The 17,921-nt window shown below is 33.9% G+C and overlaps 1 pseudogene across 1 annotated transcript; it reads left to right on the forward strand.

Moving 5' to 3' along the window:
* The first annotated feature begins 16,378 nt into the window (after positions 1–16,378).
* On the forward strand, positions 16,379–17,627 carry LOC308648265 (histone-lysine N-methyltransferase SUV39H1-like; annotated as a pseudogene). The gene has a single exon. The product of its transcript is annotated as a histone-lysine N-methyltransferase SUV39H1-like (transcript).
* Positions 17,628–17,921: the final 294 nt, after the last annotated feature.

The raw sequence follows: 17,921 nt of genomic DNA on the forward strand, positions 1-17,921 counted from the left end.
CACATGATTATTGCCCAAGTATTTAACTCATTAGCTAATTCATCAATTTGATTCATAGTATATGGAGTAATAATTTTATTGGGAGAAATTCCAAATACTCCCTTTGTTGTTTTTATTCCTTTGAGTATTAATTGTCCTACAGCCTCAGGATACCTAGTAAGAATAGTGTTAGGAGAATAAGATAAATGTATCCATAATAATGGACCTTCTTGCCAAAATACTCATGTAGGAATATTTTTTGTTGGTAGTACAATAAATAATAAAGGCAAACTTATATCAGTTCTATCCAAATGCATATTTTCCATATATGTTTCAATGATTTTTAATTCCTTTCTTGCTTCAGGCGTTAACATTCGGGGTGAATTTGGATCTGATGGACCTTTTAGGATATCAAATAAAGGTCCCAACTCTCCTGTTGGTATACCTAGATAAGGCCTTATCCAATTTATGTCTCCTAATAACTTTTGAAAGTCATTAAGTGATTTGAGTTGATCTACTTGTATTTGAATTTTTGGTGGACGGACCATGGTTGAGGATAATAGAACTCCTAAATAATTAATTGGAAAATTTAATTGTATTTTATCTATTGCTTTCTCTAGATTATATTTTTTTAATAAGTTTGTAAGTGTGGCATAACATTCTAGCAATGTGTTTTTAGCTTTGTGTGCTAATAATACATCATCCATATAGTGAAATATTTGTAGTTCAGGATTTTGATTTCTAAGTGGCTGGATTACTTTGTTAACATAAATTTGACACATAGTTGGGCTGTTAGCCATCCCTTGAGGGAGTACTTTCCATTCATATCTCTGATCAGGACCTTCATGATTCAGTGCAGGGATAGTAAATGCAAAATGTGGACTATCCTCAGGATGAATTGGAATTGAAAAAAACAATCTTTAATATCTATTACTAAAACATACCAAGTTTTTGGCAAAGCAGACAATTGAGGAATCCCCAATTGAGCAGGTCCCATAATGACCATTTCATTATTAATGGCTCTTAAATCTTGCAATAATCTCCATTTACCAGATTTCTTTTTGATGACAAAAATAGGAGTATTATGCGGAGATACAGAAGGTTGTATATGTCTTTCCACTAATTGTTGTTTGACCAGATCATGGGCTACTTGTATCTTTTCTTTAGTCAAGGGCCACTGAGGAACCCATACTGGTCTTTCTGATTTCCATGTAATTTTTACTGTCTCAGTGGCTCTTTGTGAAAATCCAACCCATGTCTGTCTGTTCCTTGATCTATTTGTATTGGTGCTTCTATACCTTGTTCTTGTTTTTCTAATCTTTTTCCTTTCCTAAAACCTTGTCTAGCCATAATAGTGGGTGCATTTTGATTGATGTTATTTGTTAATGTCAAACCTACTTGATCTAAGACATCTCGTCCCCATAAATTTACGGGAAGATGATCCAATACATATGGTTGTATAGTTCCTTCACATCCTTCAGGAACCTTCCAATCTAATACCATTGCACTTCTATGGGGAGCCAAAGAAGTCCCCCAATGAGCAGCTCCGTGGAGGAGCCAATCAGCTAGATGTTGCTGGGGCCGCTGTGAGCCAATCATCAGCTGGCAGTCTGAAGGGCAGGGAAACAGCCCAATGAACATCACCGCAGAGGAGCCAATCAGCTAGATGTTGCTGGGGCCGCTGTGAGCCAATCATCAGCTGGCAGCCTGAAGGGCAGGGAAACAGCCCAATGAACATCACCGCAGAGGAGCCAATCAGCTAGATGTTGCTGGGGCCGCTGTGAACCAATCATCAGCTGGCAGCTGGAAGTTTGCTGACAGCTGGAAGTTTGCTGGGGCCCCTTTGGCTGTGGCTTTCAACATATACATACACACACACACACACACACACACACACATACGCGCGCGTGCGCGAGCACACACACACACACACACACACACACACACACACACACACATATATTTTCCCTCATATCCTCGCCAGCAATATGTCAGATGGAGCACAACTTCTCTTCCTCTGGCTGTACATGGTGCAGAGTCACTCCAGCAGTGTAGTCATTTATGTATAGGATTATAATGTCTGTTTCATTCTACCATCCTACGCATCCCCACAGCCCTACACCTCTCCTCATTTCCCTCTACACAAACCAAAGTTCCTTCATTCTTCCCTACCCAGTATGGATCATCATCTACTTATCAAAGAAAACATTCAGCTTTTTTTTTTTGGATTGGCTTATTTCATTTAGCATGATATTTTCTAGTTCCATCCATTTATCTGCAAATGCCATAATTTCATTCTTCTTTAAGGCTGAATAATATTCCATTTTGTATATGTAGCACATTATTTTTATTGATTCATCTGTTGAAGGACATCTAGATTGGTTCCATAGTTTAGCTATTATGAATGAAGCTGCTATAAACATTTATGTGGTTGCATCACTGTAATATGCTGATTTTAAGTCCTTTGGGTAACCCAGGTGTGGGATAGCTGGGTCAAATGGTGGTTCCATTCCAAGTTTTCTGAGGTATCTCCACAGTGCTTTCCACAGTAGTTGCACCCATTTGCAATACCACCCGCAATATATGATTGTAGTTTTTCCCCCACATCCTTGCCAACACTTATTATTGCTTATATTCTTGATGATTGCCATCCTGACTGGAATGAGATGAAATCTTAAAGGCATTTTAATTTCATTTCTCCAATTACTACAGATGATGAACTTATTTTCTTATGTTTGTTGATGATTGCATTTCTTCTTCTGTGTTCAGTTCCTTAGTCCATTTATTGGTTGGGTTATGTGTTTTTTTTTTTTTTTCTTTTTGGTGTTGAGTTTCTTTTTGAGTTCTTTATATATCCTATAGATTAGTGTTCTATCTGAGGCGCATGTGGTAAAAACTTTTTCCCATCTGTAGGCTCTCATCACATTATTGATTACAGAACAGTAGTAACAAAAACAGCATGGTATCGGCACCCAAATAGACATGTAGAACAGTGGTACAAAATAAAAGACACAGAGACAAACCCACATAAAAATAGTTATCTCATACTAGACAAAGGCACCAAAAACATACATTGGAGAAAAGAAAGCCTCTTCAACAAATGATGCTGGGAAAACTGGAAATCTGTATGTAGCAAAGTGAAATTAAACCTCTATCTCTCACCCTGCACAAAAATCAACCAAAAGTAGACACTTAGACACTAGAACAGAGACCCTGCACCTAATAGAAGAAAATTTTCATCATGTCAGCTTAGGACCTGACTTCCTTAACAAGACTCCTAAAGCACAAGAAGTAATATCAAGAATCAAAAAATGGGATGGATTCAAAGTAAAAAGCTTCTTCTCAGCAAAGGAAACAATCATTTTCAGTTTTTTAAAGGATTTTTTTCAAGGATTTGCATTGTTAAATTCCTCAAGATATTCCAGTTTGCTTCTTTCTGGCAGGAAAAATAATTGATTGGAGATGCTTCATCTCAGTAGCAAGGATGAATTAATAAGAATTTAATCTCAATAAAGATGAAAAAGTTTAAATCTACATCAGTTAAAGAGAAAATAAACAGAAAATTTTTTAGTTGATTCAGAATAACCCAGACTGCTGTCAGATAAATATTTGTTATTAACATTGTTGCTCATTTTTTATTCTATTTAATTGAGAATTCTTACATTAGTTACACACATGCATCTGCTGCCCTCATATAGTCACACCATACACTTCTGGAGATTATTTTAAATAAGAGATTTGATTATATTTATATTTTTTAAAAGAAAAAGCAAATATATAATTAATAATCTGTGTCATGCAAAGAAAATAGAAAACATTCCTTTAATAAGTGACTTTAAGATAAAGTTTTAAAAACTTAATATAAACATAAAATATATCACAATTTTCTCTCTCTCTCTTTATACTTTACCTTTCAGAGTGGTTTTAACATAAATGAGAATACTCTCCTGGGTATAGGAAAGGATTTATTTTTATGAAAGCTTTGCTTAAAAGTAAATCATCTCAGATACGTTTTATTAAATGTCTTTAATTATTTGGATTTTTAACCTGGTTTTACAATATGAGTGTACTTAATAATGGATTCTGGGACACATTAATGACAGGGTAAAATTGTGTATTAAATATTATTTTTATGCCACAAATACATGACATAACACACTGCATGCACACTTATTTGAAGTATGGTGGTGGGGATTAATGGAAGACACAGGTGTAAGTTTTAAGCCTGAACAGGAATATGTTTCATGGCATTTATGTGTTTGTACTCCTATGTGTGCTAGTGAATTTGGCTCCAAATCAGTCCTACATGTTTTTATATGTAAAGTGGTAGATTTAACCATTTGTGTTCAGGACATAAAGCTATAGACATAAAACTACATTCTTCAGTAAAGAAGTAAATACAGTTGAAAGACAGCTTTCCTTAGTTGAACACTGAAATGTCATTGTCATATACATGTATATATAATGCTATGCATATATTTCAATTATTGCCTTTTATACTACTATCTAGGAAAAATTATCTTGGCTTTCATATGTAATACCTATACAACTAATCATGAATATCACAGAAAATATTTTTCTAAACATTCATTATTTTTAAATTAATTTTGATTTATTTTTTTACACAAATAGAGTACAACTTTTCATTTCTCTGGTTGTACATGATGTAGAGTCACACCATTCATGCAATCATATCCATACACAGGGGTAATAATGTCCATCTCATTTCACCATCTTCCCCAGTCATATCTGGAATCAGAAAATCTGGGTTTTAATTGACACTGAAAATTGAGAGTCGTGTGAGTTTTTGAAGGTGGATCACTTAGATTCTATGATTTTGCATATAAAATATTGATCCATTTCTAACCTTATGTTAGATTTATAATGTTTTGTTTAAAGAATTTTTAAATCAGGAAAGCAAGCTTCCCTTTGATAATTAACATAAAATATTTATTTTTATGTATGGGTGTTTGCATAATCAGATGCTCACTTATGATAATAGAATTATTTGTTGTAGAATCAACTCATAAAGCTAGAAAACCTGGATAAAGTTAACACCAACAAACTGATAAACAAAGCACAGCTGTTTCAAGTCATCTATGAGCTACAAGCTATCCCAACTTGAAGCAGTGGCCCCCTGATAATCATGAAAGTCAGTGGCTCTAAGTGAGTTTGAAATACTTTCAATAAGTTTTACATTACTAACAAGCTGGAAGCAACAGCAATATCTCCATTTTGGAGGAATTTGAGAAACACTATTAAATTGCCTATAGATAAAAATAGGCATCTGCTGATCTCTTACTGATGCTGTGTCTAGAAAGAGTCAAACAAAGAGGGCAGAAGGCAATTCTTTCTGTTATTTTGTAAAACTGAGTGACAAAATTTAAAACTCAGAGATCAGTAAGGAGGCATCCTATTTTAGTAAGAAACCAAGATGCAATATGCCAAAGAAGAACAGGTAGAAACAGAGACTTTAATTCTCACACAGAAAGCATTTCAAACTAAATAAATATCATTTTAAGTTTATATGCAACTGTTCTAAATGCCTATTAGGAAAGAAAAGGAAATTTTCTTTCTTATAACTTCAGACATAATTCCAAATTAGTCCTTTGAAGTTTTCATACACAAAGTCAGAAATTCAATAGAAATATATGAACACTGTCATGAAAAGAGGATCAAATGATAAAAATCTGAGTTAAAAAAAACACAGAGCTGTACAAAATCTAATAAATTAGTAATCAGGTATAGACTTAAAATTCTAATATGTAGTTTATTTAGATATTGCAATCTATTAAAAAGAAGGGTCAGATAAAAAATTAGAATGCAAAAATATAATAAAATGAAATGAAGAATACAATCTAAATTTAACAATATGTTAGCTATAGCTGAAGACAAAACTGGTGGACTGAAAGGTAATATGGAAATTTTGACTGAACCACAGAGGAGAAAAAGAGACACTTCAGAAAATAGCAGAGAAGGCATATGAAACAAAGTGAAATATGACTTCTGACTATTTGAATGAAAACATACAAGATAAAATTAAATGGTATAATATACTTTTGTGCTTAAAGAAAGCAATTACCACCTCAAATCTAGTCCAGGGGAAACATTTTAAATGTAACACTTAAATAAGGACTCCTTAAATAAGAAAATCTAGGAGAAGTCAGCACGAATAAATCACATTGAAAAATACTATAGGTGATTTTTTTTTAGACAAAAATAACCCAGATAAAGATGCAAAATTGTGAGAAAGAATGAAGAATAACAAAAAGAAAATATAAGGGTCAGTTCAAGCTTCTATTAATAATTTAAAATTATAACAACTTTATGGGATTGAGATATATGCAGAATAAAACTCATAGAAATAATAACCGGATCTAAATGATGTGAAAGTGTTCTCAGGGTCCTTTCGTCTTCTGGGAAGTAGTAAATACAGCAACTTATATATTGATTTGTATGAAACTTTAGGCAAAAATACATTGTAACCACTGACCTAACATAAGAAAAAAATTGTTAATATGCCAATAATGAAGAAAAATGATAAAATAACATTGATTTATTGAACAGAACAATACAAAGAAAAAAATTGAAGTCAAGTAGTATTAGTAGAGGTCTAATAGTAATATATTTAAAATTGAATATATCAATCGTTAAATTGAAGATAAATGCACACTTAAAATTAAAGGAAATTGTTTAAGATTAAATAAAAACAATCAACATGGAGATTGTTTACAAAAGATGAATATAAGCACTATAAGCAATATAAGCAAATAATACAATATAAGCAATATTGTATCAGAAAGGTTAAAATTATAGGACTGGAAAAATATATACCGGGTATATTCAATGAAGAAGGAGGGTGGGTACAGCTATATTCATGCCAGATAAAATAGATGTTAAATCAAGAATTATCTCTAGAATAACAGGGGCATTTAAAAATAATAAAGTGCTCAACCCATCATGAGTTGCAATGTTTCTAAATGTGTAAATATCAAGTCTTAAAGAGATTTCAAAGGACTTAATTCATATACTACATACTGAGTTAGAAGCAGCTACATTAGTAACAAGCTGGAAACAACAGCAATATCTCCATTTTGGAGGAATTTGAGAAACACTATTAAATTTCCTATAGATCAAAATAAAGAAGTTAAAAAATTTAAACTGAATGATAATAAAATATAAGACTTTAAAACAGAATATAATAGGTCATAATTGTGGAAATAATAAGAAAAACCTAAAACAGAATGAAAGCTAAAAATAAACAATTTGTACAAATAAAGAAATATTTTAAAAAAGATAAAATTAATCCTGAAGTGAATATAAGGGGAATAATAAGAATAAGGAAAAATATTAATGGCCTACAGAACAAACTTACAAAAGAAAAAAATCAATAAGGAGAATTTTATTATATGAACAGACAAAATTCACATAGACTTAGCAATATCATTGATGAAAAAATGAAATTAGGAATAAAAGTACTGAAAATAAAGTCATGACTTATAAGAATAAGGTATTATAACCCACCATGTGGCAATGAATTTGAATTTTCATAAAGCATGGGCAGTTTCTAGAAAAATACATCTTACCAAATCAGACTCAGGAGAGGACGATAAACTGTCACAACTTCTTGATATTTAAAACCTTGTCATCAAGGTTTAGGTAATTCACTACTTTTTTTTAATTTAAAATCATTAATAATCTCACAAAAGCTTTGTGAAGGCAAAGATAAAAAATGTCCAAACTTGTTTTTATAATTTTGCTTTCAAATTTTCTTCAATATAAAAGTCTTACACAGACTTACAAGAAAGGAAAATGAGCACACAATCTTCCTTACAACACTGATGCAAAAGTCCTACATAAATATTAGGAAATTGGATCCAGTAAGTGTATTAATGGAACAAGCATAGATAAATTGCCCAATGAAAGATAATAAAATCCTGAAAAGGATTCTTTCCTAGAGGAATGCCTGACTTAGGAAGAAAGTAGCATTATAGAATAGTGGGTGAAATTTTTGTTTTCAATAAATGTTTCTAGGTCAACCGAAATCAAGACAGAAAAGATGAAGTTTGCCCTCTTGCCTCTTACCATCACCCTCAGAAAAAGCAATTTCAAATGGATTGTAGATTAAATTAAGAATATCTAAAATGATAACATGGGAGAAAAATATTTTGACTGAATAAAGAAAAAATGTATTTATTTATTGGTATCAGAGACTGAACTCAAGGAGTATTAACCACTGAGCCACATCCCCAGCCCTTTTTATTTTTTTATTTTGTGACAGTCTTGCTAAATTGCTTAGGGCCTTGCTAAATCACTGAGGTTATCTTCCAACCTACAATCCTCCTGCCTCAGCCTTCCAAGTTGCTGAGAATAGAGGTTTGTGCCACCTTGCCCACCTATAAAGATGAGCAGAATAAAACATTAGCAACATTGAAAAGATTGCAGAACAACTCAGATAAATACTTTCCATTTATAAAATCATATTTAGGAGATTGAAAATACAATCTTCAAAACTAGAAATTTATTATCATTCTAAAGACAAAACTGAAAAATACTTGGTACTCAAAATAAATAAAGATTTCCTATATGTCCGCCGAGAACTAAAAACAAAAATAAATATTAAAAAAAAATCTCTCTCTCTCTCTCTCTCTCTCTCTCTCTCTCCCCCCCCTCTCTCACTCTCTCTTTAAAAAAATAAAAATAAAAAATAAAATAAAATAAGCTTTCCTATAAATTCATAGATAAATGACAAGAGAAAAACTCTATCGAAATCAGAGATTCTTCACATAAGAGGATATTATTTTCCTAAACATAACAAAGGATCATATTATCTTAATCATGTTAGTGTACACTAAGCCACAGAGTTATTACTATAGCTTAAATCGAATGACTAAGATCCTGACATAATAGCCATTATAACATGATAGAAATGTATTTTGACCAAACACAAAAAATATAATTTTGTAGGATGAGCAGAAACCACATTAGTTGTAAGAGACTAAAATGAAGTTCTCTTTATAAAATTATATTTAAGTGATTGAAAGCCTGAATTGATACTCATGATATATTAGAGCAAAGGAGAATCAAAGGAGTGAAAACTACATAATTCTTTTTTTATAAAGCCTAAAACAGCAGAATTAATTTACTGAAGTAGAAATCAGTAGTTATTCCCTTTGGGAGGATGCTAAACTAGCACAGAGAAGGTGCAATGGTAATCTGGGGCGACAGTAACAATTCTTGATCTAGAGGAAAATAATTAGTGTCTATGCTCTGAAAATTCAGAATTGGCATACTTATAATTTACATACTTTGTTGTGTATATATGATATAATTTAACACACAGGTTTTAGTTAATAACAACTATTTCTTTCACGTTTATACTCTCCAGTGGTATTCCTGGACCACATGGTGGTTCTATTTTTAATTTTTTGAGGAAGCTCCATAGTGTTTTCCAAAGGTTTATACTAATTTACATTCTTACTAATGGGTCTCACCAGCATTCATCTTTTGTCTTTTTGATCATAGGCATTCTAACTGACATGAGGTAATATCTAACTGGTTATCTAACTGGTTTTGATTGGCATTTCCCTGATGGTATTGAACATCTTTCCATATGCCTGATAGCTATTTGTGTGTTTTCCTTTGAGAAATCTCTAGGTCTTTTGCTCATTTTTAATCGGATCATTATATTTTTCTGTGGAGTTCTTTGTCTTTACTTGGTCTAGATATTAATTCCTTACATTCTCCCATGTTTTTCTCAATGTTTACATTCTTCCTTACATTCTTCAATGTTTTTCTCCCATTCAAAAGGTTGTCTCTTCACTAAGTGATTGTTTTGTTGATGTTGTGAAGACATGTTTTAGTTTGAATAATCCTGTTTTTAGTGTTTTACTTCAGTTGCCTATGTTTTGACGATCTTCAAAAAAATCATTGCCCAGTCCAGGAGAACTGTTTCTTATGTCTTCTTCCAGTACATTTAAGTGTTTAGCCCATTTTAATGGTATATAATAAGACAAAGGGGTCTTGTTTTATCTCTTTGTATGTTGATATCCAATTTCCTCAGAACCATTTATTATAGAGACACACAGGCTAAAATAAAACTAAAGACCAAAATCCCTGTCCTTTCAACAATGAGTGTTCTTAGCACCTCTTTTGAAAATTACTTTGGATGTAGATGCATGAATTTATATCTGTGCTTTCTATTTTATTCTGTTGGTCCATGTGTCTTTTTTTATGCCAATATCAGAATATGTTGGTTACTATACACTTGTAGTGTAATGTAGCGTAATGCTGCTAGCTATACAGTTTTTGCTCAAGATTACTTTGGCTATTCAGGGTCTTTTATGGTTTTATAGCCTTTTTAGGAATATTTTTTTCTAGTTCTGTGATGAACGTTATTGGTATTTTGACAGGAATTACATGAATATGTAGATTGCTTTGGGTAACATTGACAGTTTGACAATATTGATTCTTCTAATCCATAAAAAAGACTGCCATTGCATTTTTTAAATGTCTTCTTCAATCTCTTTCATCAATGTTTTATAGTTTTCATTATAGAGATCTTCCACCTCTTTGGTTAAATTTATTCCTAGGTATGTATTTTTTGTTGCTGTTATAAATGGGATTTCTTTCCTGATTTATTTTTCAGATAGCTTACTATTGGTTAATAGAAACACTACTGATATTTATATGTTCATACAGAGTTCCTGAAACTTTGCTGACTTGTTTATTTGTTCTAATAGTTTTCTGGTGGAGTTTTCTGGTGGAGTTTTCTATCTGTAAGATCAAATCATCTGCAAACAGTGACAATTTGACTTCCTCCATTCCCATTTGTGTGCCCTTACTTCTCTCTGTTGTCTGAAGAGTCTGGCTAGGACCTCCAGCACTATATTGAAAAAAAGTGGTGAGGGTAGGCATCTCTACTTTGTTCCAGATCCTGTATGATCGTGGCTTTGGGTTCAGTATACATGATCTTCATCATGTTGAGATACATTTCTTTTATCCCAATTTTTTTTCCAGTTTCAAATTAAGAAGCAAGAGACAATTTTATCAAATGATATCTCTGTGTCTATTGAGATGATCATAAGGTTTTATTCTTCATCTTTTGTTGGGGTGATCATATTTATTGATTTTAGTATATTGAACCATCCTTGTTTCCCTAGGATGAATCCCTTTGATAATGCCTTCTGAGCCTCTGGGAATACAGGAGTGTGCCACTGCACCCCACTTGAATAACTTTTTGATGGGTTATTGGATTCAGTTTGTCAGTTCCTTTTCTTTTCTTTTTTTGAGGATTTTTGTATCTATGTTCATCAGGGATATTGATCTTTATTTTTATTTTTGTGTGTATATGTTATTGTTGTCTGGTTTTGGTAGCAGGGTATGTTAAAATTTTTGTAATAACACCACAATTCTTGGATATTCTATTCCATTTTTGTTGGAGGGGGGCGGGTCCTTTTGTTCTTTGCTTTTTAATTTCAGAAGTTTCTATTGACATATTCTGAAATTCAGAGACTCTTTTCCCAGCTATGTCTAGTCCATCTTCAAAAGCACTCTTCATTTCATTTACAAGTTTTGGAACTGTAGAATTTCCTTTTTATTTGTTCTTAAAATTTTCATTTTCCTGCTTACATTGGCCTCTCTGTTTTTGCCTGTTGTTTACTTTTTCAGTTGGAATCCTTTGCGTACCAATCATAATTGTTTTCAATTCCCAGTCTTAATTTCAATATCCCTACCACATCTGAGTTACTTCTGATGCCTGTGCTGCCTCTTCAACTGTGAAAATTTTATTTTTGTTTGTTTTTTCTTTTAGTGTACCTGGAATTTTTTTGTTGTTGTTGATGTTGTTAAAAGTGTGGCATTGAACACTGGTTAAAAGAACACCAGTAAATAGGCCTTTAGAGTTGTTGTTGATAAGATGTAGGGGGAGGAGAATCATTCTATAATCCTGTGATTCCATCTGTTTCTCAGTTTGTCACAAGAGTTTCTTTTCCCATCCCTTCCTGTGGGACCAGAGTGCTGCAAGGATCTGAACCACCAGTTCCTCTTTCCTCAGGTTCATTAGGATCTAAGAATATACCAAGAGGTTAGACTCTGCTTAAGAGTCTCTGTTAAAAGAAGTCCTTGTTTAGAATAGAAATCTCTGCTATATTTCTATATGTTACTTTTCCCTTCTCCTGCTAGAAGCAAGAGGGGATATTTTTCCATCTTTACTCTGAAGACTCAGTACAGCTCCTGGAGATAAAACTCACAGAGGTATTTCAGCCCCACTAGGACCGGCTCCTCTGTGACTTGGACCTCTCCGTTTGGTCTGCACTGAGCCTCAAGAGAGTTGAGGCTTCCCTATCTGGTCTCAGTTCCCATTCTGCTCATGGTTTCTGCTCCAGTGAATTCTTCCTGTGTCACCAACATTGAGGGGGAGAATTTTTTTTCCTATCACCTTTCTTCTCTGAAGAATCTAAGAAGGGTGGTTGATTTTTCAGCTTGTTCAACTTTTTATTTGGTAAGCTGAAGCATCATCTTAAGTGGCTTATATGTCAGATCAGAAGCAGGAAGCCTGGATGTTTATAATAAAATTGGGAGTCAGGTGTTCCTAGGAGAATCATCAATAATAAAGAAGCTGCCCTCTCTTTCCTTCCATTGTTCCATGTTCATTTCAATTTTTGTTTAAAAAAATAGGGATTTTTTTTTTTTGCTGTTTTAAACTTAATTGGCTGTCAAATGTTGGTAATCATTCCAGGAAGTTTAATACAATGGATTGATAGGCGGAAGAAATCTAAATAGTACCATAGCTTTCTCAGTTGGGGCATTAAATAGAGAAACTGTATGGGTACTGTTTGACCTTGCAGAGCCAGGGATAGAGTATATGCCTCAGGTTAAAGCTAAAAAAGACTTTCTAGATTTCCTAGTAGTTGCTGGATCTAGCAGCAATAATAGGTACTCAGATATGTCATCAAACATGATAGTGCTTTGGCTCAATTTGCAATTTTTAATATAAAAAGTGATGGAAGCTATCAAACTCTAGGAGTGTATTCACAAATAAGTTGCATATAGTTTACCCTGAAAAGTATCTTTATTCAATAAGAGTTTAGAATCTCTGACTCCTCTTACAAGCTTTCCTATTTTATTAGGTTTCCACTTTTAACCATTAGCACATATTTGGTAATGGATTTAGTATATTGAGAAAAGAATTTCTTGTCATTGGGAAAAAAATTAGTCTATTAAAATTTTATTGTGATATGGAACCACAGGAGAAAAAGCTAACTTCAATAGTCTAATGAATCTTTATGATGTACAATGATCAAAATGACTTACCTCTTTAATGATATAGGCAAAAATTTATGAAAGAAATATGTTCATTTAAAGAAGGTTTGAAGTTCCATACAGAAGTTTTAAGTTTTATTAATATTTTACTATATCTAGATTAGATTATAATGCTTATTTTTTCTATTTACTTTGTTTATTCAGTACATATGACAATTTAATTTCACTTGTTTTCCTCCATTAAAATACTCCCAAAAGTACACTTCAAAAATCAGCTGATAGAGAAGTGTGTCACAACCTGCTCACTCCAGCATTTCTCTAAATAGAAAGTGAAGTTTGTGTACTCTGTGTTTTCCTCCCAAGTCAGTAATTTATCTCTTCAAGGGCAAGGGCACATTTACTGAAGTGCTGACTTAAATTAAATATTAATATTGACTTACTCCAAAAAAGGAAGTATGCCCCAGTTTAAAAAGAATGAGGAATATTTCAAACCTTAATAGAATGTTCAAATTCTTGAAATAAGTTTTAAAATGAAAAACTTAAGATTTTATATCAAAGTTTGTATCATAGTTTGAAGTCCTAGGATGTTAAGTTAAATTGAACTTTAATATGAATCAAAGATATGCATCTATATATTTGTATAGCACTACATTGAACTTAAATTTGAGAGTACTTTTTATCATACTGTAAGTATTGTATCCTATACGTTATGTGTAATGACTTATTCTCTAATATATTATAATTACTGTTTATATAAACTATTACTTCTCTTATAGTTCTAAGTAATTAATATACATTATATTCATAGACATAGTAATGACATTATTGGTTTTGAATAGAATTGTAATTATATCAGAATGATTAGTAGAATCTTTCCTTTTTTTTCCCTGGTACTGTTTTAAATCCTGGGGTGATCTAACACTAAGCTATATGGCAATCCCTTTTAATTTTTATTTTGAGTAAATTGTTAAGACTGGCCTTGAACTTGCTATCTTCCTGCCTCAATCTTCTGAATTTCTAGTATTACAGGCATGTGCCACTGAATTCAGTCTAGAATAGTTTAAATTAATTCAGGGGATAAACAAAATTGCAAAAAGCTAGGGTCATACTAAAATGAACATCAACATTACATGACCAGTGTATTAACTATCACATTACAAAATAACAAGATGGTAAGAACAAAAAATTATTTTATTAGTGTCTAAAAGAGTACTTGAACACATTTTTTACTATTAATTTTGTTGAACTGGTAGTCCTGTTTTTTATTCCCTAAAGATCACAATATAAAATATAGACAGAAACAAAATTAAAACAAAGTTTATATAAATATTGCCGTAAAGGCAAGAACATTTTTTACTCAAGTAGATATTTCCCTGCTACCAAAATTTGTTATTGGATAGCTTTTAAAATGTAGTTTAATGATCAAATTGGGGTCATTAGCATATTTATAACCACAAACATCAGTGCACAATGTATATATGTACCAAAATTTCAAGTAATGTGAGTCATTATCTTATGTCAATTAGAAATTTAAAGAGAATTTCAAGCAAATTGTGTGTTTTATACTAAGGTATGTCTCTAAATCAGAGTGCACAGAAACTTTCTAAGATTAGGTCATATTAACAGAGGAGCACCAAATAATGATAATTTAGGAGGCATTAGGTACTTATTTCTGAAGAAAATTGGGGACACATCTAAAATTTCTTTATCAATAATATTTGTCTATTTTCAATGACATATTCTCTAATGTGATTAGAAATTCAGTGGAAATATATTTAGCTGCAAGTTTTTCAGATTTCTTCATAAGAAAGGATACTTTTGAACAGGAATACATCAGTATATTCTGTACTTTCATAATTAATTTCAAGAAACAGCAGCTCTTTTGAATGTTGTGTGTTCAAATAATACTAAGTGATAAGAAATGACCATGCTGTTTTGCTAATTGCTCATGAACCATGCACATAACAGTTAACCCTTCTGAACAGACCTTCTATTATGATGTCACAAAAAGATTCTGAACTTAGTGCTGAATCCACCTAGTATTTGACTTATGGTGAATCTAAATCTGCACAATTAGATGACTAAATCCATCTTTTAGTAATACCAGATATCACCCACCTGCAAGAACCTCTACATAATTCTTTTTTTGTTTTTTGCTCCAAAACAAACTACACATTAAAACATACAATTGAAGCCTAATTTTATTTAGCATGTTATCTAATATGAAGACAAAATTTCTAATTTTTCTCAGTTATTGAAAGACAATGAAGATACAGAGAAAATAAACACTATTGATTAAATAACATTTGTTTGTTTGTTTTACTGAGTTTTTGCTGTTGTTTTCATTAGTAGTTTTTTTTTATACATCATGGCTGATATTTGTAATTTTTAGTGAAGAATAGGATATAATTTGTTTCTTCAACTCTTGAATGGTTAAAGCTTTACAGAATACACATAAACCATATATGGATTTATATTATTATAAAATTGAAAATCATTTGCTTACTAGGAACTTCATTCTAATCTATAGAACACCACATGTTCACATAAATCAGAGTAAAGAAAGAACTAATTGAAATTATGCAGTTTCTTATTTTGATATTCACAAAGAATAAGATTAGGTTATTTTAGGAATTTCTTTTCCTTATGCATTCTCATTTGCTCATATTAATGAATAATTAACAAAGGAGCTGGCACATGTGGTATCTGTAAACTAATTGGCTTAGAATACAACTATTAATATGTCTTCTCAGGTTTTGTTGTCTTATTTGCCATCATCAGCCTATTACTCCTTCATTATCTCCTCTCCTCCCATGGTTTTTCTTACCGTCCATCTGACAATTAATCACAAATATGTATATGTGGTACAACAGTGACATGCATTCAGTTTTATAATTAAAAAATTCTCAATACATATTTGATTACTTCCTCTACCTTGCCCTCATATACATAATGGGCCCATTAATTCTACTTTCCAAATCTCTTTCATGTATCCCTTTTCCTTGAACTCTACTGCTACGATTCCAATCAAAACTACTCTCCATCTTTTCTTTGAAATGCGGCAATAGATCATACTGCTAAAAAACGTGTGGCATGGAGGCCGGCTAGGCCCGAATGTTGTTAGCCTTGGGAAAAGATGGCGGGAAATTTAAAAGGCTGCAGTGTGTGTTGCAAGTCTTCTTGGAATCAGTTGCAGGATCTGTGCCGCCTGGCCAAGCTGTCTTGCCCTGCCCTTGGCATCTCTAAGATTTTGAAGTCGAGTACCTGTGTGATTACAAGAAGATCCGAGAATAGGAATATTACCTGGTAAAGTGGCGTGGATACCCTGACTCAGAGAGCACCTGGGAGCCAAGGCAGAATCTCAAGCGTGTGCGCATTCTCAAGCAGTTCCACAAGGACTTAGAAAAGGAGCTGCTCCGCCGGCATCACAGGTTGAAGCCACCCTGGTATCTGGACCCAAGTTTGGCCAACTACCTCGTGCAGAATGCCAAGCAGAGGCAGGCACTTCAGCGCTGGAAGCAGGAGCTCAATGCCAAGCGCAGCCACCTAGGACGCATTACTGTGGAGAATGAAGTGGACCTGGATGGCCCCCCATGGGCCTTCGTGTACATCAATGAGTACCCTGTTGGTGAGGGTATCACTCTCAACCAGGTGGCGGTAGGCTGCGAGTGTCAGGACTGTCTATGGGCACCAGCTGGAGGCTGCTGCCCTGGGGCATCCCTGCACAAGTCTGCCTACAATGACCAAGGCCAGGTGCAGCTGCCAGCCGGGCTGCCCATCTATGAGTGCAACTCCCGCTGCCGCTGCGGCTATGACTGCCCCAACCGCGTAGTACAGAAGGGCATCCGCTAAGATCTCTGCATCTTCCGCACAGATGATGGGCGTGGCTGGGGTGTACGCACAAGATTCGCAAGAACAGCTTCCTCATGGAGTATGTGGGAGAGATCATTACCTCAGAGGAGGCAGAGCGGCGGGGCCAGATCTATGACCGTCAGGGTGCCACCTACCTCTTAGACCTGGACTACATGGAGGACGTGTATACTTTGGATGCCGCCTATTATGGCAACATCTCCCACTTTGTTAACCATAGTTGTGACCCCAACCTACAGCTGTACAACGTCTTCATAGACAACCTTGGTGAGCGGCTGCCCCGCATTGCTTTCTTTGCCACAAGAACCATCCGGGCAGGCGAGGAGCTCACCTTTGATTACAACATGCAAGTGGACCCCGTGGACATGGAGAGTACCCGTATGGACTCCACCTTGGGTCCACTGGTCTCCCAAATTGCCTACAAATGTACAAATGTACAAAAGGTGAAAGTTCTGATGGCTGCCTCGCCCTGCTCCCCCACCCCTGTGAGGTCTTCTCTAGGAAACCTTTACTGACTACCTGTGCCCAGAGTGCCCCTGTGTGAGACTGTGCACCCTGCTACCAGATCTATGTGTCTATGTGTCTGTCCTGCCCTTGCCCCCAAGGCTGACCTTCAGGCATGGACTGAATGTGGTTCTCCTCTTGTAGACCCCGCAGCTCTACCCAGCCTGGAGTGGGCATCAATAAAATACATTGTTGACTAAAAAAAAAAAACAAAACAAAAAAAAACACATGGCATAAAACTTACCCTCTGAATTACTTTTAAGTGCCTACTTCAGTAGCATTAGGCATGTTTACATTGTGAAGCA

This window comes from Spermophilus citellus (assembly GCF_964194105.1).
Source record: "Spermophilus citellus genome assembly, chromosome: 4".
Lineage (NCBI taxonomy): Eukaryota > Metazoa > Chordata > Mammalia > Rodentia > Sciuridae > Spermophilus > Spermophilus citellus.